The 26,044-nt window shown below is 43.2% G+C and overlaps 1 long non-coding RNA gene across 2 annotated transcripts in view; it reads right to left on the bottom strand.

Annotated features, from left to right (window-relative positions):
• LOC129644618 (uncharacterized) overlaps positions 1-23,922 on the bottom strand; it is a 48,592-nt gene extending 24,670 nt beyond the window's left edge. The window contains exons 1-2 of one of the 2 annotated variants that reach the window (XR_008710883.1): positions 23,847-23,922; positions 13,583-13,742 (exon numbers count right to left, since the gene is read on the bottom strand). This is a non-coding gene — a long non-coding RNA (uncharacterized LOC129644618). Of the gene's footprint in view, positions 1-13,582; positions 13,743-14,327; positions 14,471-23,846 lie in introns of those variants that run through there. The other variant, XR_008710882.1, reaches the window with a different exon arrangement.
• Positions 23,923-26,044: the final 2,122 nt, after the last annotated feature.

The following is a 26,044-nucleotide window of genomic DNA, read 5'->3' as shown; positions in this document are numbered from 1 at the left end:
ATAGACCCACACAAACATGCTAAACCAATTTTTGACAAATGCGTGAAAACAATGCAATTGGGGGGAAATAGCCTTTTTAGCAACTTGTGCGGGAGCAATTGGACATTCACAAGTTAAAAAAAAAAAAAAAAAAACAAGAAACAAACAAAACAAAAAAGCCTTGACCTAAGTGTCCTATCTTATAAAGAAATTAACTAAAATATGGGTCACAAGTTAATCATAAAATGTAAAACTATAAAACTTTTAGAAGAAAATATAGGAAAAAAATCTTCACAGTCTTGGGTTAGGCAAAAAAAACAAAAAACAAAAAAAACTCACAGAGTTAACACCAAAAGAAGATCTTTCTAGATCTGAGAAACTGACAAACTGGATTTGATCACAATTAAAAACTTTTACTCTCAAAGACCCTGTGAAGAGAATGAAAAGACAAGTTATATATAAGGAGAAAATATTCTCAAATCATATATCTGAAAAAAATTAGCATCTAGACTATATAAAGAACTCATAAAATTCAGCATTTGAAAAAGCATAAACCCAACTAAAAAATGGGCAAAAGACATAAAGAGACATTTCACTAAAAGGGGTGTACAGTTGGCAGATAGATATATGAGGAGAGGGTCAACATTATTCACCATTAAGGAAATGCAAACTAAAAACACACTGAAATATCACTACACACCTATCTGAAGGGCTAAATCAAAAATAATGACACCGCCAATGGGCGGTGAAGATCACTCATACAATACTAGTGGGAATGTAAAATGGTACAGCCTCTCTGAAAAATGGCTCAGTAGTTTCTTTAAAAACTAAACATGCAATTACCAAACAAACCAACAATTTCCCTCTGTTTATCCTAGAGAAATAAAAGCTTATGTTCACACAAAGACATGTACACTAACGTTTACAGCATCTCTGTAATTAGTCCCAAACTGGAAGCAACCTGCGTGTCCTTCAATATGTGACTAAACTGTGGTTCATCCGTTCCATGGAACACTCTTCCACAATGACGACGAACTATCGATATACACAACCTGGATGAATCTTCACAGAATTGTGCTATTAGAAAAAGGACAATCCCAAAGCTTATATAATACATAATTTCATTTTATATAACATTCTTTTTTGTACTTGCAATTGAAATATATTTGACATAATATTGAGTAAATCTAAGGTGCACAACACGCTCATTCGATGCTTTCATATGTTGTGGAATGATTGCCGCTGGAGCGACACTTAGCACCTCTATCACGTCACGTGGTACCATTCATTTGTGCCGAGAATAATTAAGATCTAGTCTCTAAGGAAGTTTGATGATTATAATTCAATATGGTTGTTGTCTATAATCTATATACCATGCACTAGATTTCTGGAATTTATTTACCTACTCCTTGCAAATTATTTATGCCACGTCCAAGGAGCGGTGGCTGTGCGGGCACAGGAGGGCCAAGAGGAGCTACTCCACATTCAAGGTCAGGAGGGGTGACTCGTCCAAGGTAAGGAGCAGCGGCTGCGCTTTGCTGGAGCAGCCGTGAAGAGATACCCCACATCCAAGGTAAGAGAAATCCAAATAAGACGGTAGGTGTTGAGAGAGGCATCAGAGGGCAGACACACTGAAACCATGCTCACAGAAAACTAGTCAATCTAATCACACTAGGACCACAGCCTTGTCTAACTCAGTGAAACGAAGCCATGCCCGTGGGGCAACCCAAGACGGGTGGGCCATGGTGGAGAGATCTGACAGAATGTGGTCCACTGGAGAAGGGAATGGCAAACCACTTCAGTATTCTTGCTTTGAGAACCCCATGAACAGTATGAAAAGGCAAAATGATAGGATACTGAAAGATGAACTCCCCAGGTTGGTAGGTTCCCAATATGCTACTGGAGATCAGTGGAGAAATAACTCCAGAAAGAATGAAGGGATGGAGCTAAAACAAAAACAATACCCAGCTGTGGATGTGACTGGTGATAGAAGCAAGGTCCGATGCTGTAAAGAGCAATAATGCATAGGAACCTGGAATGTCAGGTCCATGAATCAAGGCAAATTGTAAGTGGTCAAACAAGAGATGGCAAGAGTGAACGTCGACATTCTAGGAATCAGCGAACTGAAATGGACTGGAATGGGTGAATTTAACTCAGATGACCATTATATGTACTACTGCGGGCAGGAATCCCTTAGAAGAAATGGAGTAGCCATCATGGTCAACAAGAGTCCGAAATGCAGTACTTGGATGCAATCTCAAAAACGACAGAATGATCTCTGTTCATTTCCAAGGCAAACCATTCAATATCACAGTAATCCAAGTCTATGCCCCAACCAGTAACGCTGAAGAAGCTGAAGTTGACAGTTCTATGAAGACCTACAGGACCTTTTAGATCTAACACCCAAAAAAGATGCCCTTTTCATTATAGGGGACTGGAATGCAAAAGTCAAGAAACACCGGGGGTAACAGGCAAATTTGGCCTTGGAATATGCAATGAAGCAGGGCAAAGGCTAATAGAGTTTTGCCAAGAGAACGCACTGGTCATAGCAAACACCCTCTTCCAACAACACAAGAGAAGACTCTACACATGGACAGCACCAGATGGTCAACACCGAAATCAGATTGATTATATTCTTTGCAGCCAAAGATGCAGAAACTCTATGCAGTCACCAAAAACAAGACCGGGAGCTGACTGTGGCTCAGATCATGAACTCCTTATTGCCAAATTCAGACTTAAATTGAAGAAAGTAGGGAAAACCACTAGACCATTCAGGTATGACCTAAATCAAATCCCTTATGATTATACAGTGGAAGTGAGAAATAGATTTAAGGGACTAGATCTGATAGATAGAGTGCCTGATGAACTATGTATGGAGGTTCATGTCATTGTACGGGAGACAGGGATCAAGACCATCCCCAAGGAAAAGAAATGCAAAAATGAAAAACGGCTGTCTGGGGAGGCCTTACAAATAGCTGTGAAAAGAAGAGAAGCGAAAAGCAAAGGAGAAAAGGAAAGATATAAGCATCTGAATGCAGAGTTCCAAAGAATAGCAAGGAGAGATAAGAAAGCCTTCCTCAGCGATCAATGCAAAGAAATAGAGGAAAACAACAGAATGGGAAAGACTAGAGATCTCTTCAAGAAAATTAGAGATACCAAGGGAACATTTCATGCAAAGATGGGCTCGATAAAGGACAGAAATGGTATGGACCTAACAGAAGCAGAAAATATTAAGATGAGGTGGCAAGAATACACAGAACTGTATAAAAAAGATCTTCACGACCCAGATAATCATGATGGTGTGATCACTCACCTAGAGCCAGACATCCTGGAATGTAAAGTCAAGTGGGCCTTAGAAAGCATCACTACGAACAAAGCTAGTGGAGGTGATGGAATTCCAGTTGAGCTATTTCAAATCCTGGAAGATGATGCTGTGAAAGTGCTGCACTCAATATGCCAGCAAATTTGGAAAACTCAGCAGTGGCCACAGGACTGGAAAAGGTGAGTTTTCATTCCAATCCCAAAGAAAGGCAATGCCAAAGAATGCTCAAACTACTGCACAATTGCACTCATCTCACACGCTAGTAAAGTAATGCTCAAAATTCTCCAAGCCAGGCTTCAGCAGTATGTGAACCATGAACTTCCAGATGTTCAAGCTGGTTTTAGAAAAGGTAGAGGAACCAGAGACCAAATTGCCAACATCCGCTGGATCATGGAAAAAGCAAGAGAGTTCCAGAAAAACATCTATTTCTGCTTTATTGACTATGCCAAAGCCTTTGACTGTGTGGATCACAGGAAACTGTGGAAAATTCTGACAGAGATGGGAATACCAGACCACTTGACGTGCCTCTTGAGAAACCTATATGCAGGTGAGGAAGCAACAGTTAGAACTGGACATGGAACAACAGACTAGTTCCAAATAGGAAAAGGAGTACATCAAGGCTGTATATTGTCACCCTGCTTATTTAACTTATATGCAGAGTACATCATGAGAAACACTGGGCTGGAAGAAACACAAGCTGGAATCAAGATTGCTGGGAGAAATATCAATAACCTCAGATATGCAGATGACACCACCCTTATGGCAGAAAGTGAAGAGGAACTCAAAAGCCTCTTGATGAAAGTGAAAGAGAAGAGTGAAAAAGTTGGCTTAAAGCTCAACATTCAGAAAACGAAGATCATGGCATCTGGTCCCATCACTTCATGGCAAATAGATGGGGAAACAGTGAAAACAGTGTCAGAATTTTTTTGGGCTCCAAAATCACTGCAGATGGTGATTGAAGCCATGAAATTAAAAGACACTTACTCCTTGGAAGGAAAGTTATGACCAATCTAGATGGCATATTCAAAAGCAGAGACATTACTTTGCCAATAAAGGTCTGTCTAGTCAAGTCTATTATTTTTCCAGTGGTCATGTACGGGTGTGAGAGTTTGACTGTGAAGAAAGCTGAGTGCCCAAGAATTGATGCTTTTGAACTGTGGTGTTGGAGAAGACTCTTGAGAGTCCCTTGGACTGCAAGGAGATCCAACCAGTCCATTCTGAAGGAGATCAGTCCTGGGTGTTCATTGCAAGGACTGATGTTGAAGTTGAAACTCCAATACTTTGGCCACCTCATGCAAAAAGTTGACTCATTGGAAAAGACTCTGATGCTGGGAGGGATTGGGGGCAGGAGGAGAAGGGGACGACAGAGGATGAGATGGCTGGATGGCATCACTGACTCGATGGACATGAGTCTGAGTGAACTCTGGGAGTTGGTGATGGACAGGGAGGCCTGGAGTGCTGCGATTCATGGGGTCGCAAAGAGTCGGACACAACAAGGCAACTGAACTGAACTGAACTGCAAATTATTTAATAATCTTGAATTGACAAAATTACAGAGATGGAGAAGAGTCGTTGCCAGGGATTAAGCAAAAGGTGAGGGCAGGAAAGAAGTGGATGTGGCAAATGAGGGCAACGCGAGGGATCTTTACAGTGGTGGAAACGTCCTGTATCTGGGTGGCATCAATGTCAGTGTCCTACTGCTGTGGGGACTGGGGAGAGCTACAAGATCTGTCTGTATTATTTCTTACACTCGGATGTGAATCCACAATTATCTCAAAATAAAATATTTAATAACAAAAATGCAAAACTCAGTAAAAATAACATTTTCCGATAATTAGGAAATTTCAGAGTTCCTATAAATATTTTTAAAGGAAATCAGCTCTAAATTCAATTCCTCGCTTCCATCAAATTCTAGAGCAGAGCAGATGTTAAGGCTGCTAAACCGAAACGAGTTGTGATTCAGTCAGCATCTAGTGGGTCTGTAAACTGTTCACAGCAGAGCGCTGGGTACTGTGCCTGCCCCAGACACTGTCCCTGTCCTCAGGCGGGCTAGGACAGGCAGCTTCAGGACGTGCCATTAGAGAAGCAGCAGCTGTGTCCTCAAGCCCAAGCCACTTTCTCCATTCCAGGCTCCCCAGGGAGCCCTATACTTTGGGGGTTAGTTAGTTTGCCCATTAATAATGCTGACAGTTGGACTTTCACTTGGCTCCCAACGTTTTCTGAGTACGCACCATCATTAAGGAGAAGGGTGAAGTTCATCTCTGCCAGCTTCACCCCTCACCACCATGAAGAGATACTGAAGTGGGAACAGTGGTGCCTCCCCAGCTGGTCTGGGGTACTAAGGGCCAGACACATGAGAGTATTACACTGCACACGTAAGAGAAGGTGCTGGGACACCCCGAAATAATGGGGAAGCTCCCTGGGTTTATCCTTATCCAGAAGAGATTATAAACTTGGACTGTTCAGTCTACATTTTTTCTTTCATGATCCCCGCCTTTACTGTGAGCTCTGCTTTGACTATACGGACAAAGGTCTGTATAGTCAAAGCTATGGTTTTTCCAGTAGTCATGTACAGATGTGAGAGCTGGACAATAAAAAAGACTGATGCTGAAGAATTGATGCCTTCCAATTGTGGTGCTGCAGAAGGCTCTTGAGAGTCCTTTGGACAGTCAATCTTAAAGAAAATTAACTCTGAATATTCATTGCAATGACTGATGATGAAGCTGAAGCCCCAATACTTTGACCACCTGAAGGTTACAATAACCTTCAGGATACGTAAGCCTCACTGTCTTCTACTGTAGAAGCTACCACCAAGATTGGATGCTTCTAAGGACAGCCCATGTCCAGTACTCGTCATGTTTCTGCAAATGTATTAGTGAAGACAAAATTTGGGGCAAAGAAACACAGTACCATTGGAGAACTGTGGAATTAAAAAAATCTGAATGCAAGTTTTTCTTTTTTTTTAAACCAAAGAGTAACTTAAAAAATAAAGAGAATATTTGTATTTCAATGCTACTCTCTCAATTCATCCCACACTCTCCTTCCTCCACTGAGTCCAGAAGTCTGTTTTCTACGGCCGCATCTCTATTACTGACCTAGAAATAGGTTCATCTGTACCATTTTTCTAGATTCCATATATGTGCATTAATACATGATATTTGTTTTTCTCTTTCTGACTTTCTTCACCCTGTATAATAGGCTATAGGTTCATCTACCTCAGTTCAACTAACCCAAACCCATTCCTTTTTAGGCAACTATATTTGATATCTTGTAGTAAGCCATAATGGAAAAGAAAAAATATAAAGAAAGTGATGAATTTGCAGTCTTCCAGCCAAGGCTGGACCTATGCCTTGTGATCTACTTCCTAGATGGTAATATTGATGAAAGATGGGGGGAACCAGAATACGATGGGCATAGAGGGAGGAAGAGACCTAAGGAAGGTTAAAGTCTTGGGAATAGTAACTCTCAGCTAATACCAGCCCCTTATATAAAACATACGAGGCTGTTGTTAGGCTTCTATATATTTGGATTCAATATATATTTTCCAGGAATCTGTTACCCCAAAGCAAAAAATGCCTTTAATTATTTATAATCTTTACTAATTTGATGAGTGGCCACCCTTTCTCACTGGTATCTTAGTCTGGCTTTCTTTTATTATATGTGTGCTGAATATTTTTTCATATGATTTTTTTTGCTATTTGCATTTCCTACATTATGAATCATCTGTTTATATTCTCTGCTCAATTGTCTGTTGGATTCTTGGCATTTTTTTCTTGCCAATTTTTGATGATTGAGATTTTATATAATGAGGACATTAAGATGTGTGTGTGTGTGTGTGTGTGTGTGTGTTTTGTTAACCAGTTGACATGAGCTCCTATGAATTTTCCAGCTAAATAGCTGTTCTATTTTGGTTTGAGGGAGAAAAAAAAGTCAAACCAAGATAAGCTTTTAAACTCGGCTTCATTTTCAGCAGAAAAGGAAGCAGGAATTGTAAAGCTGCTGAACAAGAGCAATTTTCATTCTCTCTTGGTTTGAATGAGATTTTTTTTTTCTCTCTCTCTTATGGAATAAGAACTTCTTTTCTGTTTATTCATACAGTTGTTATCTGCAATAATAAGGAACCTCTATTGAGAAACAGCTGTGGACTGGAGCGTGGGGCTCTTCAGATCGGGACCTGAAGGCCAATAGAGCAGTCTGATTTAGACAGGGCCCCTCAATTCTGTTTAGAAATATGTTTTCAATCACTTGGATGAAAAGAGTCAGGGCACCAGTGGGATCTTCAGAGACTCAACGTGACATAGCGGGCAAGCTCCACGGTCTTGACCTGCTGCTCCTGGTTCCGCGTGGTGAACACGGCAGTCAGTCCTAGTAAATTTTTGAGGAGCGCAGACCCGGAAAGAAGATGCTATGAAGTGCCCTCTGCTTGGCGGTCTCCACCGGGTGAACCGAAGCTCCAGTGGGGTGGAGGCGGCAGGGCAGAGCCTCTCCGGGATGGATACCGAGGAGCAGGAGGAGACAACAAAGGAATCCAGAACTCAGGCTGGAAAAACTCAGGGTGAGCGCCTGAGGCTTGGAGAGCTGTTGGCAGAGCCCTGAAACCCCGAGAAGGAATTTCGCTTTGGGGCCTTAGCGCCAGAGAAGGCAGCATGCGAGGACAGCCTAGGGTTCATCTCAACCCCCACATTTTTCTTTTGGGGAAACCAGCTGGGAAAGGTGAAGTGACCTGCTTCAAATCACGCCTGGGATGTGGGTGACAAGGGCTGTGACCTCACACCCCTTGCTAACAGCCTGCTCAGAGAGAGCATATCATTTTTCTTAAACCATTTCCTTTTTGTATTCTCACTGTGGTTTGAGATGAGGATGTCTAGTGTGAGAACCAGCAAGACCTGACCAGTGCTTGGAAGGGTCTCAGTGCGTATTTACGGATTGCAGGCCTCATCCTAGGCTTTAAGAGGAAAGGTTTCAAAACCAGAAAGACTCAGGCCCACCTCCTGGGTCAGCTACTTATCAGCTGCAGGATCTTGAGAAAACTGGGTTTCTCTGAGTCTCAGTTTCTTTTACTGTCAAGTGAAGGATGGTAATTTCTCAAGGGGCTATTTTGAGGCCTGAGTAAGGTAACGCCCCCAGTCACTAAATGCTGTTAAGCCACTAGCTAGATCTTACAGAAAAGGAAGTAAAAGCCAGAAGAAAGTTAAGCAGTTTTGCCCAAAGTAACTCATCTTTTAAGATGCTGCTTGGATGCAAATCTGAGTCTCAGGTGCTAGAACAGTCCCTTTCATTCTCCTACATTAGTTCCTATTCACAGTGGCTCATTGTTCAAGGGCTCAAGAAAGTCACTGATTACAATTCAGTATCTTAGATTATTAAAGAAAAATCTATAATAATCCCGCGTATGTATAAACTACTCTAACCCAGTGTCTATCGATAAATATTACAAGGTCTAAGTTACATTGAATCCTGCCTGTGAGGTCAGAAAGGACTTTTTTAAAAGCCCATTGACAAAATACACCATTTGGAAGCTGGAAAGGGCAGATTTAAGGAAGACATGGGTGTGTAGGGACTGAAGAAACTGGGGACATAGTATCAGAGGATATGCTCATTGCCCCTGCTGAGCGCTGTGCGGCCTGGACAAACTGCTCCATCTCTCTGCACCTGTGTCCATGTCATGTGGGGTTTTTTTAGTTTAAGGTTTGAGCTCTGTCATATTCGACTCTTGGCAACCCCATGGACTGTAACCCACCAGGATCCTACATCCATGGGATTTTCCAGGCAAGAATACTGGAGTGGGTTGCCATTTCCTTTTCCAGGGATCTTCCTGACCCAGGGATCGAACCCAGGTCTCCCACATCGCAGGTGGATTCTTTACCACTGAGCCATTCCCCCATGTCATGTGGGATTAGGAGCAGCTAATGTTGAGGTCTCACCTGGCTTAAAACAAGCCTGGGAGGAACCCTACAAAAACGATTGACTCAGACCATAGTTTGCCATTATTGGGAAGAATCCCTTGGCTGCAGGTTGAATTTAGCAAAAAAAATTTGCCAGTTGACAACTGGGATAGGAAGGGATCTCATGAAAATCAGTACATTAGGAATGTCATAGCTCCCACTAGCTCCACTGTAAATCGATGTTATGTCTATGATATTGGGCGAATTTGCTGCTAAAACTGGCTTTTTTTTGCAACTGGCTTCATATCCTTAATGTTCACCTCCCCAAAGCTGTGTTCAATAGCACTTACTTCCAAAAGGAAACCAACATTTCTGTTGTTACTATTGCCATAGAATTTTTGGCATCTAAAGGGAACAGTGCCCCCTAGTGGAAGTATAATCCAATCAGGCACCAGGCCCACCATTAAAGCTTGGTGGATAGCGCTCATGTTTGGAAAATAGTCCCTACAACCCCCTTCCCAAAGTCATTTGTGTTGGCAAAAAAATGCACATTGGGTTTAAAGTTCTACCAAGGAGATGTACCTTGTTATTATTGTTTTTTTTAAAGACGGAAACCAGATTCATGACTTTGGGTTAGGACAAAGAGAAGACAGAACAAGAAAGGGATCAAGAGTTAGGAACGTGAAAAAGGGGCAGAGAACAAGGAGGAGGGAGGAGGGTTCAGGATGGGGAACACATGTATACCTGTGGCGGATTCATTTTGATATTTGGCAAAACTAATACAATTATGTAAAGTTTAAAAATAAAATAAACTTAAAAAAAAAAAACAGACGAAAGAAGGATGATAGGAAAACACAAATTACATGCAAATACATTTTCCCTTAACCTTACGGAACTGTGTTCTTGACACAAAACGCTTCAGATGGAGAGAAAGGCCTTATTCTATAGAACAATCCCAACCAGAGGCCCTATTTTATGAGGAGCACCTTGTATGGCATTAGATGGGCAATGACTCTATTCCTAGTAATGCAACAAGCCACCACCATGCCACCCCTGATTTAACAGAACAGACATTCTGTCTTTTTTGTTTTTTTCTGTATGTTCTCTCCCTCTTGAACCTCCCTCCCACCTCCCACCCCACTCCTCTAGGTGGTCACAGAGCCCTGGTTTGAGCTCCCTGAGTCATACAGCAAATTCCCACGGGCTGTCTGCTTTATATATGGCAGTGTATGCTTCCATGTTACTCTCTCCATTCATCGCCCTCCCTCCTTCCCCCACTGTGTTCTCTGTACCTGAGAGGTTCTGTCTTGTTCATGTTGTGCATGAGGACTTTGAAAAGGGAAAAAAAAATGTGCCTGATGCCAAATGAGAGCTTTGACAAGTATGTGACTTGGGTGGGTCAGTGGGAGGCAGGTGCCTCGTACAGCTTCATTCCCAGTGACTTCCATGCTCAGGGAGACTGCTCCTCCCATCGAGGGGCAGGCGGTGGCCCCCAGGGTAGATGAATGAAGACTTTCTCTTTTAATAGTCATGTGTCTATAATAATGTGTATTAGGAAAAAAACTCAACTGGTATATCAAAGCTGTGAATTTAAGGATATGATCTTAACCAAGAGGCTGCATTTTTTCCTAAAGTGAATTATTTTAAAGACAAATAATAAACAATGAAACGGGTGGAAAAGAGAGGGGGTGAAAACCATGAGCGAGTATGCAGAATCCCTGAGGTTCGGAAACACTACTGGAAGTAAACAGATACTATTTAAATATTTTCCTCTCCTTTCTCTGGAGAGACAATAGGCTGATTTTCTCTCATATTCATCTCCTCTGTCTTGCTTCTTCAGTTTGCCTGGCTCTTGTCTTTCCCTGACACATTTCCTGCTGCTCAGAACCAACTGCAGTGTTGATATGGAGACAGTTCTCCTTCAGGTCTGTGTTATTGTTGTTCAGTAGCTAAGTCGTGTCTGAGTCTTTGCAACCTCATGGACTGCAGCAAGCCAGGTTTCCCTGTCTATCACCATCTCTCAGAGCTTGTTCAAACTTATGTCCATCGAGTTGGTGATGCCATGCAACCATCTCATCCTCTGTCGTCCCCTTCTTCTCCCTCCTTCAATCTTTCTCAGCATCAGGCTCTTTTCCAATGAGTCGGCTCTTGGCATCAGGTGGCCAAAGTACTGGAGCTTCAGCTTCATCATCAGTCCTTCCAATGAATATTCAGGGTTGATTTCCTTTAGGATTGACTCATTCAATCTCCTTTCTGTCCAAGGGACTCTTAAAGAGTCTTCTCCAGGACCACAGTTTGAAGGTATCAATTCTTTGGCACTCAGCCTTTTTTATGTCCAACTCTCACGTCCGTACATGACTACTGAAAAACCATGGCTTTGACTACATGGATGCGGAGGAAAGTTCTCCTTCTGCAGGCCTATCAAGCAGTTGTTCCAAAACTGAGATCCAGCTAAGGAGGCATCACTAGACTGTCCCCAGCACCTTGTCTCCACATCGGGTATACTCTCTGGTCCTTCCTGCCCTCTCCATCAGCTTCCCTCAGCTCCCTCCTCACCCCAACAGAAGGGCCATGTGCCAGTGACATGGCCAACAGCTCCTTCAGTAGGAAAGATAGATTTCTGCCCTGAGGACATGAAGGAATCAGCTGCTTTTCTCACACGTGATCCCTGAGAACACTCCGCCGTCGACACCATGGTTAGGCAGAGGGGTAAAGGGTGCAATGAGAACCTTTCATCTGAGCCACCTTGGGGCATTCCCCTTGCCAGCACCCTACCAGTGTGGGCCTGGGCATGTCCTCCAGGGCTCCTCCCAGTTCAGTTAAGAAGCTTTCTTCATTTATGGGATGACCTAAGAGTGGGTTCTTGAGTCATTTTCCCCTTCAAAACGTCCTTGCAGGAATGTAACTCGCTACCTACCCCAGGATCTCAGAGCCAGTAAGAGCCCCTGGTGTGCACGGCTGACCTTTTTCAAGTCTGTGTTTTGGCTAAGGCCATTCTTCCACTCTGATGCCCCGGTGAACGTCTGAGGAGTCAACAAATCACAGCCCAGAATCCTGAAACGGTCAGCAACCCACTGACCACAAGGAGCTTCCCAATCCTGCCGCCCCATCCGAACGAACAAGACCTAAGATTGAGGACAGATTAGCCCATTTGGGGTAACATACAGAGGGGCCCTTTAATGCTTTCATCCCCCTTTACACCAGAGTTTGGGGGCGTCTACTCAGTGATGCGCTAGTCCTGGGCAGGGGAGTGGGAGGGGTATAGTCCTCGTTTGTAGCCTTTGCCAATTTCTGCAGTGTAAAGACTCCCATCATAGCCAATTTCAAGCTACCAGCATCATGTCAACTGACTGGCAAACTTCCTGAAAATTTAACAATCAGCTCTTGGAAGTCTGTTCAAGCCTGCGGTGGCATAGTACCGCGTGTACTTCTTAGGCGTATGTGCTACAGAGTTCCTTAATAGCATGCAGTGTTGCGTGTTTGGGAACATTTCTACAGCTCTTGGCTGATGCTAAGGATCTTGGATATATTTCCTCATCTTCCCCAGCATCCTTCCTTTTCCTTCTCCATTTCTCAACTGAAAAAACCCAAAACCCTCACATTCTCTCTTCTTCCTGAATGAGTCCTCATCCTGTGCGTATCTTCAGCCATAGAGAACTGAAATGATACATTCCTATTATACCATGTCATTCACTCTGTGAGAGCTGAAATTTAGGCAGAGCTGGGGATGAGCAGGATGGGGATTGAAGTTTCCGCAGTTGATACAGGCACAGTTCAAATGTAAAAATGATTGAAGGCTAGTAATTAGAGACCCAAGGCTGAATAAAACAGTTTCCACCTTCTAAAAACTCATGGACAAATGGGAAGATGGCAAATAATGTCTCCATAGCAAATGTTAAGAATCACAGAACTCACATGCAGGTGTTTTTTAAAATTTATCTTGATAGAGTGGTCTAGGCAGTTCCTGGGACTTCCCTGGTGACTCAGTGGTAAAGAATCCCCCTGCCAGTACAGGAGATGCAGGAGACTCAGGTTCGATTCCTAGGTCGGGAAGACCACCTGCAGGAGGGAATGGCAATCCACTCCAGCATTCTTGCCTGGGAAATCCCATGGACAGAGGAGCCCAGCGAGCTACAGTCCATAGGGTCTCAAAGAGTCGGACACAACTGAGCGACTGAACACACACACACAGTACCTAATAATTAATCAGAGTTGACATGTAAAATTCAATGCATTTTCCATCCTTGACCTAGTAGAATAAATACAGTAAGTGCAGGGGAGAAAAGATTGGAAAAGTGTAAATGAAGCAAAGTGTATATAGGGGAGGAGAGGAGAGGTTGCCATAGACAAGCTTAATTACCATTCATGCCCAAAGCTGTCCTGTCTGTGGACTTACCTCTGAGTGAGTGCATCTCAGGGTCACCGTGAAAACCTCTTCTGTCCCTGAGGACTGTCCCTGGCAGGATCTAGCGAGAGGGTACCGGCATGCCCTCCTCCAGGGGTGCAAGGATGATGGGAGGGGCTGGGTTGATTGCATGGGGAACAGAAGGCTGGAGCTGTGATGGAAAGGGTCACAAGAATAGTGGAAGCCAAGCTCTGAGTTTAGAAACAGTCCCAAGCATGGGATTCCAGCCACGATCTCCTTCCTTAAAGGTGGGTAGCTACCTGCTCTGGGGGCCCCTTAAGAAGGAGATTTATACTCCGCCTATAGGGAATCTGATGACTACTCCCTGCATCATTGGAGACCTGGGATTTTATATTCACATGTGGTCTGGGCAGGGGGTGGTCTACAGTTGGCTACAGAAGTGAGTTCTTTTCAAAGGAAGAGAAGGAAATTGAGTTTCAATACATACACTGTTCAGAGCCCCCATCTGAATTCCAAATCCATGCTCCCAGAGGGAAAACAGAGCCCCAGGGACCAATAAGCAGCACGAGCAAGACTGCAGGCACTTTGGGGACTTCAGGACCTGGGACTGCTGCTTGTTGTCACACACAGGGTTCCTAGATTCTGGATTTTTCTTGTTGCAAACTCTAGGACCAAGTGGCTCCCTGAATTTCCTGACCCGCATACCTCCAACCTGGAGTAACACAGCCTTGCCACATCTGAATTTGAATCTATGTGGCCCTTTATAAAACTTTACCTTCTTTCAAAAGAACCTTTGGAGTGGATCTCAGTGAGTGATATCCAATCGAGTGGATCTTTACTGGCGATCCAGTGGTTCCACGCTCATCCCTCGTCTGTAACACAGTCTGAACCACCCCTCTGCTGAAAGATGGGTCTTGTCCACATAACTGATATATAGAAAAGGTCCAAGAGATAGACAGCCAAGCTCAATATGAAATGATACAACTGAAAATGCTGGATCAAAAAGGTTCTCCTGAGCCCTTAACCCCACGGGAGGAATGCAGAGAAGTTCAGGGATTTGGTAGTGACATTACTCACAATCCACTCGGAGGTGTTGCCTTTTCTAGATTCTGATTAAAAGGGTATAAACTATCTCTGCTAGATCAGAAGCTGGGTGGTGGTGCTTGGCTTTATTACTAGGAATGGAGTCATTGCCCGTCTGCAACGTGTCACACAAGGTTGTTGTTATTGTTGCTCAGTCGCCAAGTCCTGTCCAACTTTTTGCAACCCCATGGACTGCAGCATCCCAGGCTTCCCTGTCCCTCACCATCTCCTGGAGTTTGCTCAAGTTCACGCCCATTGCATCGATGATGCCATCCAACCATCTCATAAAGAGCCCCTCTTAAAACAGGGTCTCTGGTGGGGGTTATTCTAGAATAAGGCATTTCCCATCATCTAAGCGTTTTGTGTCAAGAATAAAGTTCAATAAAATTCAGTAAGAAAAATAGCAGAAGTAAAATGTATTTTCATGCCGTCTTTCTTTCTTTGTGTCCTCTGCCTCTTTTTTACGTCAGCTCTCTTGAGCCTCAGTCACCTCAGTCACAGCATCCCTAAGGAACAGGAGAGGAACATGGATCTAACCCTTGCTATTTTTATTTTTGGAGACACAAATGAGGCAGTCGGTTCTGGAGGAAGTCACGAAAGACTTTCTGAATCAGATGGTATTTCACCCACCACCACAGGCCAGATGTCTTTGCTCTCATCTCCCAAATCAAAGAGTTCTCCAGGCTTGCTAAATGGGACACGAAATGGCCTGGTGCAGCTCCAGCACTGAAAATGTGAGCACTGTGGTACAAGCCAAGCTGCAGACACAGGCTTTCCTCGACCTAGAGCCTCAGCTTTCTCGAAGGGAGGAGGGGAGTGCAGGAGGAGGGTTCATACCCTGTGTCAACCACCGCCCCAAGGAGCCAAGGCCTTAGCACCAGCGACAGAGAGGATGGATGTGACATGATTTCCTCCCAAAGCTGAAATCAGGTCTGGTAGGCAGGGGGGAGGGCTTCTGTGTCTGTGAACCAGAGCAGCTGATGTCAGCCCTCGCCCCGGCCCACCCCTTTGTTCGCTGTGACTCCCTACCTCCTGTGTGCATGCATGCTCAAGTCGCTCAGTCGTGTCCGACTCTTTGTTACCCTTTGGACTCCAGCCCACCAGGCTCCACTGTTCATGGGATTCTCCAGGCATGAATACTGGAGTGGGTTGCCATGCCTTCCTCCAGGGGATCTTCCTGACCCAGGGATTGAACCCACATGTCTCCTGCATTGGCAGGCGGATTCCTTACCACTAGCGCCATCTGAGAAGCTCTCTATTTCCTATCTCAAGTCCAATTCCAGATTCCCCTGCCATTTCTTCCTCTAACCTTGCCTTCTGACAGTTTCTCAAGTTTACACTATTAAAAACAAGAAGAATAAGTTTGACCTCTCAGTTCCCTATGTCCCCACTAGCTATAAGCTCCTTTGGGAATACCAGTTGGACCTTACCTCACTCAATTTCCCTCAGCATCCAGCCATGTACTTGTAATATACTATGCACACTTGATAGAGATCTTTTGATTTGATCCCCTCACTAATGATTAACTTGAATACTAAAACCAATCCTTCCCCCTCCACCCCCCGCCCCGCCCCATTTAAGGAATCCCAGAGATTATTGTCATGAACCAGCTGTTTGGAGCAACTTGAAAAATTTTATGGTAGATTTTTTTCAGCTTTATTGAGGTATAATTGATAAAAATTGTTAAGGTATTGAAAGTGTATGTTGTGACTTGATACACATACACATTGTGAGAGGATTTTCCCAGCTAGTTAACTAACACGCCTATCACCTCACCTTTGTCTTCTGTGTGTGTGTGAGAATGTTTAACTTCTACTCTCTTAGCAAATTTCAATTATATAGTAAGTATTATCAACCACAGTCACCATGTTATACACTAGATCATCATCTTGAAAAATTGCACCCTTTTACCAAACTCTCCCAATTTCCCCACCCCTCTAGCCCCTGGCATCCATTTTTCTACTCTCTGTTTCTATGAGTTTGATTTTTTTTTTTTTTTTCGATTCCACATATAGGTGATACCAAGCAGTATGTGTCCTTCACTTCCTGACTTATCTCACTTAGCATATGCCCTCAGGGTCCATCCATGCTGTTGAAAATGGCAGGATTTCCTTCTTTCTCAGGGCTGAATAATAACATGTAAATAACTAGATCTTCTTTATCCATTCATCCATCAACAGGCACTTAGGCTGTTTCCATATCTTGGCTATTACGAATAATGCTGCAATGAACATTAGGGCGGGTAAGTCTCAGATACCCTGCTTTCAGTTCCTTTGGATATATACCCAGAAGTGGGAATGCTGGATCATAGTGTATTTCTATTTTCAATTTTTTTGAAGATCTTCCACACTATTTTCCATAATGGTTGCACCAATTTACATCCCCACCAACATTATACAAGGGTTCTCTTTTCATTACAACCCTGTATGGCAGATATTTTGACTGAAGACACCACAGAGAGAATGCCCACTATTTTGAAAGAAGCCTCTTCCATTATTACAAAATTATTATTTTAAAATTGGACCTCCTCTATGGGAAGTGGTTACCCTGCATTGGGTGAAACTTCTTCAGGGACTGGGAACTTATTCCATCAAAAGGCAGCCCATCTTATCTTTTGATTTTCAAGCCATGAGAAATTTCTACTTATCAAGAGCTGAAATATATTTCTAGAATATCCTTCCATCAGTATTACTGCACACCTTTGGAACATTTTCAGACAAGCTGATTCTTCTTCTACACCATAGCCCTTCTTTTTTTTTTTTTTTTTTTTTTTTAGCCCTTCTTATATTAAGATTATAATATAGGATGTGGGAGGGGTCCCTTCTCCCTTCGTCTCATTTTTTCCCCTCAGAAAAGGAATTTTTGTCCCCCCCTCATAGATAATCTTATGATGAGATCCTGATGCCTATTGCGTGTCATTTCCTTGTCAGCCTGATTACTGGGCATCCAAGCCAAGTCTTGGGCTGGTGGTCTCCTCTTTTCCTCTTTGGGAGCCAGGGGACTCTCTCCTGCTCTTGGCGCCTCCTGAGAGCTGAGTGCCCTGAGGTACCTGCCTCCATGGAAAGGGGTTCAGGTAGGGCTTTGCAATGGCTGCACGTTGGCCACGCCCTACCCATTCTTCTGGGAGCTGGTCTCCAGCCACACTGAAGCTGATTGGGTGCCTGGGCGTGGACTTTGCTCTGTAGACCTACCTCCATCCTCCAGGCTCTGTCTCTTCCTTTCTCTGTCTCTTTGACTCTCACACACAATCTCCCCCTCACTCCCCTTCCTTCCCTCTTTCTCTCTCTCCCCGTTCACCCCTGAGTGTGCGGTTGTGGGGAGCTCCACAGTTCCACAAGTCTTATCTTTAATTTTGGAATCAAAAAGGCTTTGAAAACTGTGTCATAAGACTGAAACAAACTCATCTGGTGGTGAAACTTGACGTGAGCTGACAGGAAGCTATTCAGTAGTAGACTTTATTTATCCCACTTGGTGGGACTATCCAGGCATTATTCCTACAGAAATACTAATGTATCTGATCACAGGATGTGCCCTCTAACCCACTGGGGTATGTGTAGCTTCTTAAAATTCAACACATTCTGAATTTCAGCCTTACGCTATGTTCCCCCACTGTTGCTGTTGTTGTTTTTACCTTTGAATTTTGCATGATATAAATTCCTGATTAAAAGCGTGGTATGGTGCTGCAGCTACTGAAACCTGCACACCTTACAGCCCATGCTCTGCAACAAGAGAAGCCACTGGAATGAGAGGCTCGTGCGCCACAGTGAAGAGGAGCCCTGCCTGCTGCAACAAGAGAAAGGCTGCACAGCAACAAAGACCCAGCACAGCCACAAATAAATAAAACACACCTTTAAAAAAAATCATGGTATAATATTTCTCACTTGCCGAGTAATCCTTGCCTTTATACTTCATTAGTAAGAATTTTGGATGATATAAATTCCTGGGACCTAGCTGCGGGCCCTTTGCAGTGATTGGAGGTGGCCCTGTCTTTAACACACCCACCCATGATTTAAAAGAAGAAATGGGAGGTCAGTGATCAGCTCTGCATGTGACTTGAAGCCCAGAAGGACACTAAACAAACTGAATAACAAAATTAGGATCCACAAATATCTTAATCTGACTGGAGGAACTAATTCAAAAAGAAGGAATTTATAAAAAGCAGTTGTTTGCCTTTATCCATGAATTAGAGTGTTTGATTTACGGTCATGTAATGCATTAAGAATCCACCTAATTTGACATGAGTAAAGTTTATACATGCTTTTCTACAATCCAGACACACTATTTCCCCTACTTCGCTGAGGCATTTGTCTACCCACTTCCAGATCTTGGACTATGGCTTTCACCTGATGACGTCCGTGAATTCAGCTAGAATCATGGCTTCCTGTCACGCCATCATGTGATCACACCTCCCGTGTGACAGTCACTAACTGACCCCAAGCTCTTTCCCTGTCACATTCACCCTTCTGTCCCAAATATGGTAAATTTAATTCTTGTGTTAACTGCAGTGGTTTTTATTTTGAAAATAGCCAGAAAGTCTGCCTACATCTTTTCCAATTTAAATTTCCTTTGTTGGCAGTTAAAAATTAAAACGATAACTGAATGGTGAAAATGTTTCTTTAGTTACTGCTGGGATCAGTAATTCTTTCTCACAATATAAAATCTTCAGATTTTTAACTTCTTTTTGTCTTTTGAACCCCTTCCCATGGAGTAATAAATAAATATGCAGGATTACAGGCAAATTTGATTTCTTCCTTTTGCTTATATGAATAATGTAAACTTATTTCCTTATAAGGAACATGTATTTTGGTTGAAGAAAAACATCAGACAGATCCTAACAGCCCCCCTCCCCCAGCCTTGATGAACAGCAGCAGTTTGGTTAGTTGGGACATGCAGGGCTTCCCAGGTGGCTCAGTGGTAAAGAATTGACCTGCCAATGTAGGAGATGCAAGAGACACAGGTTTGATCCCTGGGTCAGAAAAGATCCCTGGAGAAGGAAATGGCAACCCATTGCAGTATTCTTGCCTGGGAAATCCCACGGACAGAGGAGCCTGGGGGGCTACAGTCCATGGGGTCGCAAAGAGACAGGCATGACAGCAACTGAGCACGTACACATGAGTAGGGGCCTCCCTTGGCTACAGGGAGGAGGGACCACCATCACTTCCTTTGCCTCAACATCCTGAGAATCAGCACTAGTTGATTCTGTTGACTGTGAACTTGGGGGGCTGTCCAGGGGTAAGGGGTCCCCTGGACACAGGCAAGTGTGAGGACTCCAAGTTTAAGGAGACTTTCTGGAAAAGCCCATTGGAGTCTTCAGGTGTGGTCCTTTAGCTGAAAAGGCCAGCTGTGTTTTAAAGGTAGAGAGGACCTCTGACATGATGAGAAACCCACTGTGCATCAGGTAGTCACAAGGGTTGACAATAAGATGAGCTAGGTCAGTGAAGGTGCTGGATTTCTACTGTTACCAGAGTTATGGACTCAGGTTTACCTCGGAAATACTGCGGATCTGACTCGGGACCACCACGATAAAGCAAATAAGAGAATAAAATGAATCACATGACTTTTTTAGGTTTCCTAGTGCCTATAAAAGTTATATTTACACTATACTGTGGCTTATTGAGTATGCAATACCATTACGTCTAGAAAAACAATGTACATGCTTTATTACTAAAAATGCTAACCAACATCTGAGCCTCTAGCAAGTTGTAGTAATAATAACAAAGATCACTGATCACAGGTCACCATAACAAATATAATAATAATTTAAAAAATGGAAATATTGTGAGAATTACTAAAATATGACCGGTACACAAAGTGAGCTAATGTTGACAAACAGTTTTGTCAACAACAAAACTGCTCGATGCAGGGTGACCACAAACCAAGATTTAAAAAAATAAAAATCTGTGAAGGGCCTTCATTAAATGGGGTCTGCCAATATAAAGGAATTGGGATAAATTGATACTCTTTACTCCTAGCTTTTCATTGATAAAAAGAGATAATAACAAACTCTTACCTGGTGGTCTCTGAGATGTCTAAGGAAATTCATGTCAGGCTGTCACATTACTCTGAGAAAAAAAGACTGACTTACAAGCACAATTACCAACCCTCAAAGTGTCCATCTGGAGACATGGTCTGAGATTGAGCTAATTGCCTATAAATAATAAGAACCGATTAGCAGTTCATATTTTAAGTTTTTACTGTGTGCCAGGCAGGGCTCTAAGCACTTTACATGAATTAGGACATTTTGTCCTCAAAATAACCCTATGAAACAGGTACTATAATTATTCCTAACCTATATCTGGGAAAGAGAGGCACAAAGAGATATCACCATGACATATATCTAAGGAGTGTTAGCACCAGACCGGATGCCCTGCCATCTGGTGTCAACAATCCACACTCCCAAGCCCTCCACCCTCTTGGTAAAGTGGTCCTGCAGGATACTCGACTGGGTTCACAGCAAATCAGATTCATGACTTGCATACAAATGGGTACTTTTAGATTGACACTGACTGTTTTATCTTTTTAATCTGGTTTATTTACAAGCACAAGGTGGTTCAGACAGTAAAGGATCTGCCTGCCAATGCAGGAAATGCAAGAGATGCAGGTTCAATCCTTGGGTGGGGAAGATCCCCTGGAAGAGGAAATGGTGACCCACTTCAGATTCTTGCCTGGAAAACTCCATGGACAGAGGAGCCACACAGCACAGCAGCAAAGATTAAAATAGCAAGGACAGATTGGGGAAACTGACTCATGATCTACCTGCTGTCCCCCATAGGAGACATAGGCTGAAAAGAGGCTGAAGAATGTCCCTAACAGCAAGCTTGTTGGGCAGAAGATGGTGCTGGCTTTAAAATAATGCCCTGATAAGCAATCTGATGGGAATCCTAATATTTTCCCCCTCGTGCCCCCGCCTCCTCATGATTTTAGAAACATAGAGGCAAAATCATCTTCCAAAGCCCACTCTCTAACTCTGTCAGCCAGAGAAAACTGGTGTCTCTTGCCCAAGACCTCTGCATCTAAAGCTCACACATCTTCGACCCAGCTGGAGCCCGGGCAAAGGCTCCAATGTTCTCCTATAACAGAACAGGAGGACAGAAACCTGGGCACCGAATCCTAGCACATGTAGAAATGCAAGGATCTACTGACCTACAAAATGGGGTCCCCTTCTTTTTAAAGGGGATATAACAGAAGCCAGGTTGGTAAAGTTAAGTACTTTTTTTTTTTTTCTTTTCATTTTGCAGTCTTTAATGAAGTTAGGATGAACCTTAAAAATACAGCACTCTGAGACAGTGAACATTACATTAAAAATAAAATATCCCCCAAAGGCATAACTCTAGTGTTCAGCCTAAAAGTACATCATGCCCTTAAGCCCATCATTATTTTTCACCAGCAAGTAAATGTGAGGTGAGCTCACAAACACGTCCAAAGGGGCAACATTTTTATTGAACTGAGAGATAGTTCAGCCAAGATTCAAAAAGTCTGAATGCAATAGTAAAAGTCCAAATGAATATATCATGTCAGGTTAAATTCTGTTAAGTCTTCATCTAACATACTCTTATTCCAGTTATTGATGACCTAAGTCAAATGACCTTTCTCAGCAGCCCTAGCCCCAACACTGCATGTACCAAAAAAACACCCTTCTAAAAATGTCACTTCTGAACTCCCCTTTCCTGATACTCCTCCATTTTGCTCCTCTATTATATATGGCTTTTCTGACCAACCTAGACAGTATTTTAAAAAGCAGACATTACTTTGCCAACAAAGGTCTATCTAGTCAAAGCTATGGTTTTTCCAGAGTCATGTATGTGTGTGAGAGTTGGACTATAAAAAAAGCTGAGCACCGAAGAATTGATGCTTTTGAACTGTGGTGTTGGAGGAGACTCTTGAGAGTCCCTTAGACTGCAAGGAGATCAAACCAGTCCATCCTAAAGGAAATCAGTCCTGAATATTCATTGGAAGGACTGATGCTGAAGCTGAAATTCCAATACTTTAGCCACTTGATGTGAAGAACTGACCCATTTGAAAAGACCCTGATGCTGGGAAAGATTGAAGGCGGGAGGAAAAGGGGATGACAGAGGATGAGATGGTTGGATGGCATCACCAACTTGATGGACATGAGTTTGAGTAGACTCCGGGAGTTGGTGATGGGAAGCCTGGAGTGCTGCAGTCCAGGGGGTCACAAAGAGTTGGACAAGACTGAGTGACTGAACTGAACTGACCTGAGAACAGAAGTTATGTACTTTTTTAAACATATTGATAAGCCCTTTAGTTATTAAAGTAATTAAATTTCCAAGTACAAAACTTTCTCACAAAGACATTCTAGTATCAGATAGTTTCACTTTTTGAACTTATTCAAACTTCAAGGAAGACATTTTCTAATGAAAAATATTCTTCAGAAAAATGAGGAAGAGGAAATATTTTCCAATGAGTTTCATAAGGCAATATATCCCTCTTACATAATCATGACAAAGACATTACAAGAATAGAAAGCCATGGTGAAGTCATTTACTTTAGATCATGCAGCCAGTCAACAACTTATCCTCTTTGTTTCTCTGAAAATTGAGCAGAGAAGGTGTTCACTAAATGCTTAATGAGTTATCTGTGTGAGTTTAGGGAAGTGTCTTCACCTCTCTGGTCTCAGTTTTATCAACTATAGAATATGGAAAATAATACGTGGTCTATACACCACACAGAATTATTGTGAGATGAGGATCCAATGAAATTTATCCTCCTTCCCTTCCCTACATGGCTTCCTTGGTGGCTCAGTGATAAAGAATCTGCCTGCCAATGCAAGAGATGAGTTCAGTCCCTGGTCTGGGAAGACCTCCTGGAGAAGGGAAGGGCAACCCACTGCAGTATTCTTGCCTGGGAAAGCCCATGGAGAGAGGAGCCTGGAGGGCTACAATCCAAGGGGTCACAAAGAGTCAGACACAACTTAGCAACTAAGCGTGGGTACACCCCTTACATACAAATACACTCAGATAACCTTTCCTCCAAATCAATGCACATGCAGGAGAGGAAAGAGGCGCAATGTTATTACTCTTCCCCCCTCTTCCTCCATCTTCGAGATTTTGAAACAAAGCCTCATGGTGACTGAGGCAAGGCCAGACACTGACTTAGGCTGGGCAAGGAAACAAGAGAGGAAAACTAGTTGACTTGGTGGGGTTTTGGCTTCTTGATGTCTTTTTAAATAATGAATTGAAGTTTTCCTTACAATAGGGAGATACTTGAGTTCGAACTAGTCATACTCTACGCAAACATCTTAGAGATGACCTGGATCAGTCCTGACACTTCAGAGATGAGGGTCTAAAAGTAAAATCAAGATTTGCACCACGTCACACAGAGGGTCAGGACTGAGACTGCTGACTCCCCATCCTCTCGTGTAACAACCACCGTTACATCTGGCTTCCAGAAGGGCAAGACACAGACCTGCTCTAACGCTGCAGGTACACAGGTTGGCCACTGTGTGTTCAGTCACATCTGGGAACGTGACTAATTTCTGGACCCAGACCTCCTCCCACTCCTTAACTTTCCACCCTTGCATGTCTTTAGCAGATGCTGCAAAGGGCAGTCCCAGGGGCCTCCTTCTTACCGATCCAGCAGCCTGGACCCTGTCCTCCTCCCCAGCTTGCAGCACGTGGCTGCTTGGCCAATTCATCCTCGCCTAATGCTCCCCACCTCCCTTTTCCCTCTGGTCCCGTTATGACCACTCTTTCCCTGGAGCCTCTTCTCCCTCCTAACCTGAATACAGACAGAGAATCTCAGGCTTCAGTAATAACCCTGAGTCAGAGAATTCTCTTCCTTTCTTTCAAGCTCTGCCCTCTTTTCTGAGCTCTACATAAGCATTCTCACATTAATATCCATCCACCAACCCCACGCTTCAAACCCAATAACCCAAATGAACATGTGGTCTTCCATTCCCACCTCCCTCCACCCCTGATTTCCCATTTCCACACCAGCATTGCCTTTTCACCACACCTGACCTAGAAACCTGACACTCGTCTTCACTCCTTCTATTTCGGCCCCGGCTCCAATTAGCTTCAGAATGCTTCCTGTAGGTCCTACCTTTGTCGTGCTTCTCAAAGCAGCCCACTCTTTCTATTCTTGCTGCCACGATTCTATTTCTGGCACGATAGCCATAATCTTCCTGCATCCAGACATCCTCCCACTCAATCTATTCTGCAGACTGTTCTAGAATTGTCTTCCCTAAAACCCATATATGATCAGAAACTCTATTCCTCAGTAATCATCAATGACTTGATAGTATTCACCAGAGCCAGTTTGAATTACTGAGGATGGTTGTGTTAGTCAAGATTCTCCAGAGAAACAAAATCAATAGGATTTATGTATATATATATATATATATATATATATATATAGAGAGAGAGAGAGAGAGAGAGAGAGAGAGAAAGAAATTTATTATAAGGAATTCTCAGATAACTCAGTGGTAAAGAATCCCCCTGCCAATACAGGAGATGTAAGAGACTCAGGTTCGACCCATGGGTCAGGAAGATCCCCTGCAGGAGGAAATGGCAACCCACTCCAGTATTCTTGCCTGGACAGTGTAGCCTGGCAGGCTACTGTCTATGGGATCACAAAGAGTTGGACATGACTGAGCACACACATATACACCCATGCAGGCTTCTAGAACACTCTGTCTGTGCTAGGCACTGTGCTATACGCTTTCGCATTACTACATGCATACTAAGTTCAGCAACTTCAAAGTCATAAATAGAAATGGTAACATGTGTGCATTTGTGTCCTAATATTTTCAACCTACAGCAAAAGAAAACCAGAACTAAGTGGATTTTCTTTAAGTTGCATATGTAAAAGGAACACTAAGCAATTAAGAATCAAACAGCTTATGGGAATTATTCATAACTAATATTTTTGAGCACTTGCTGTGTGCCCGTCACTGGGGTGAGCGTTTACAAGCATTGGCTTACTTAAATGTCACAAGAAACCCATGAGTCATTGTTATGGTTCATTTACAAAAGACAAACCTAAAGGCTAAAGAGGTCAAATGACTTGTCCAGTGTCAGAGACTCTGAGGTCACAAGACTGAACAGGAGCTCAAGTAGGTCCAATCTTCAAGCCCCTGCTCTTGCTCTTCACGCTCTACTGCTTATTGGCAACAGCCTGCAAGAGAGGACAGGGAGAGCATGACTCCATCTCCTTCTCCCCACACAACTTCATTCTCCTATTTGCATGACACCAAGGGACTAGAAATCACATACCTTAAGTATAAAGCATGGGGTTCTTATTTAAATGTCAAGTTTTGCTTTGATAGTGTTTATGGAAGACATCATAAGTCTCATGACAAGCTAGTACCAAGGTGTTTGGAATGTACTTGAGCGGGCAGGGATCCTGGTCTAATCTGAAGCCATGAGGGGTCTCCCCTCAGATCTCAGA

Source organism: Bubalus kerabau, chromosome 2 (genome assembly GCF_029407905.1).
Source record: "Bubalus kerabau isolate K-KA32 ecotype Philippines breed swamp buffalo chromosome 2, PCC_UOA_SB_1v2, whole genome shotgun sequence".
Lineage (NCBI taxonomy): Eukaryota > Metazoa > Chordata > Mammalia > Artiodactyla > Bovidae > Bubalus > Bubalus kerabau.
This window is presented reverse-complemented; position numbering and strand designations above follow the sequence as displayed.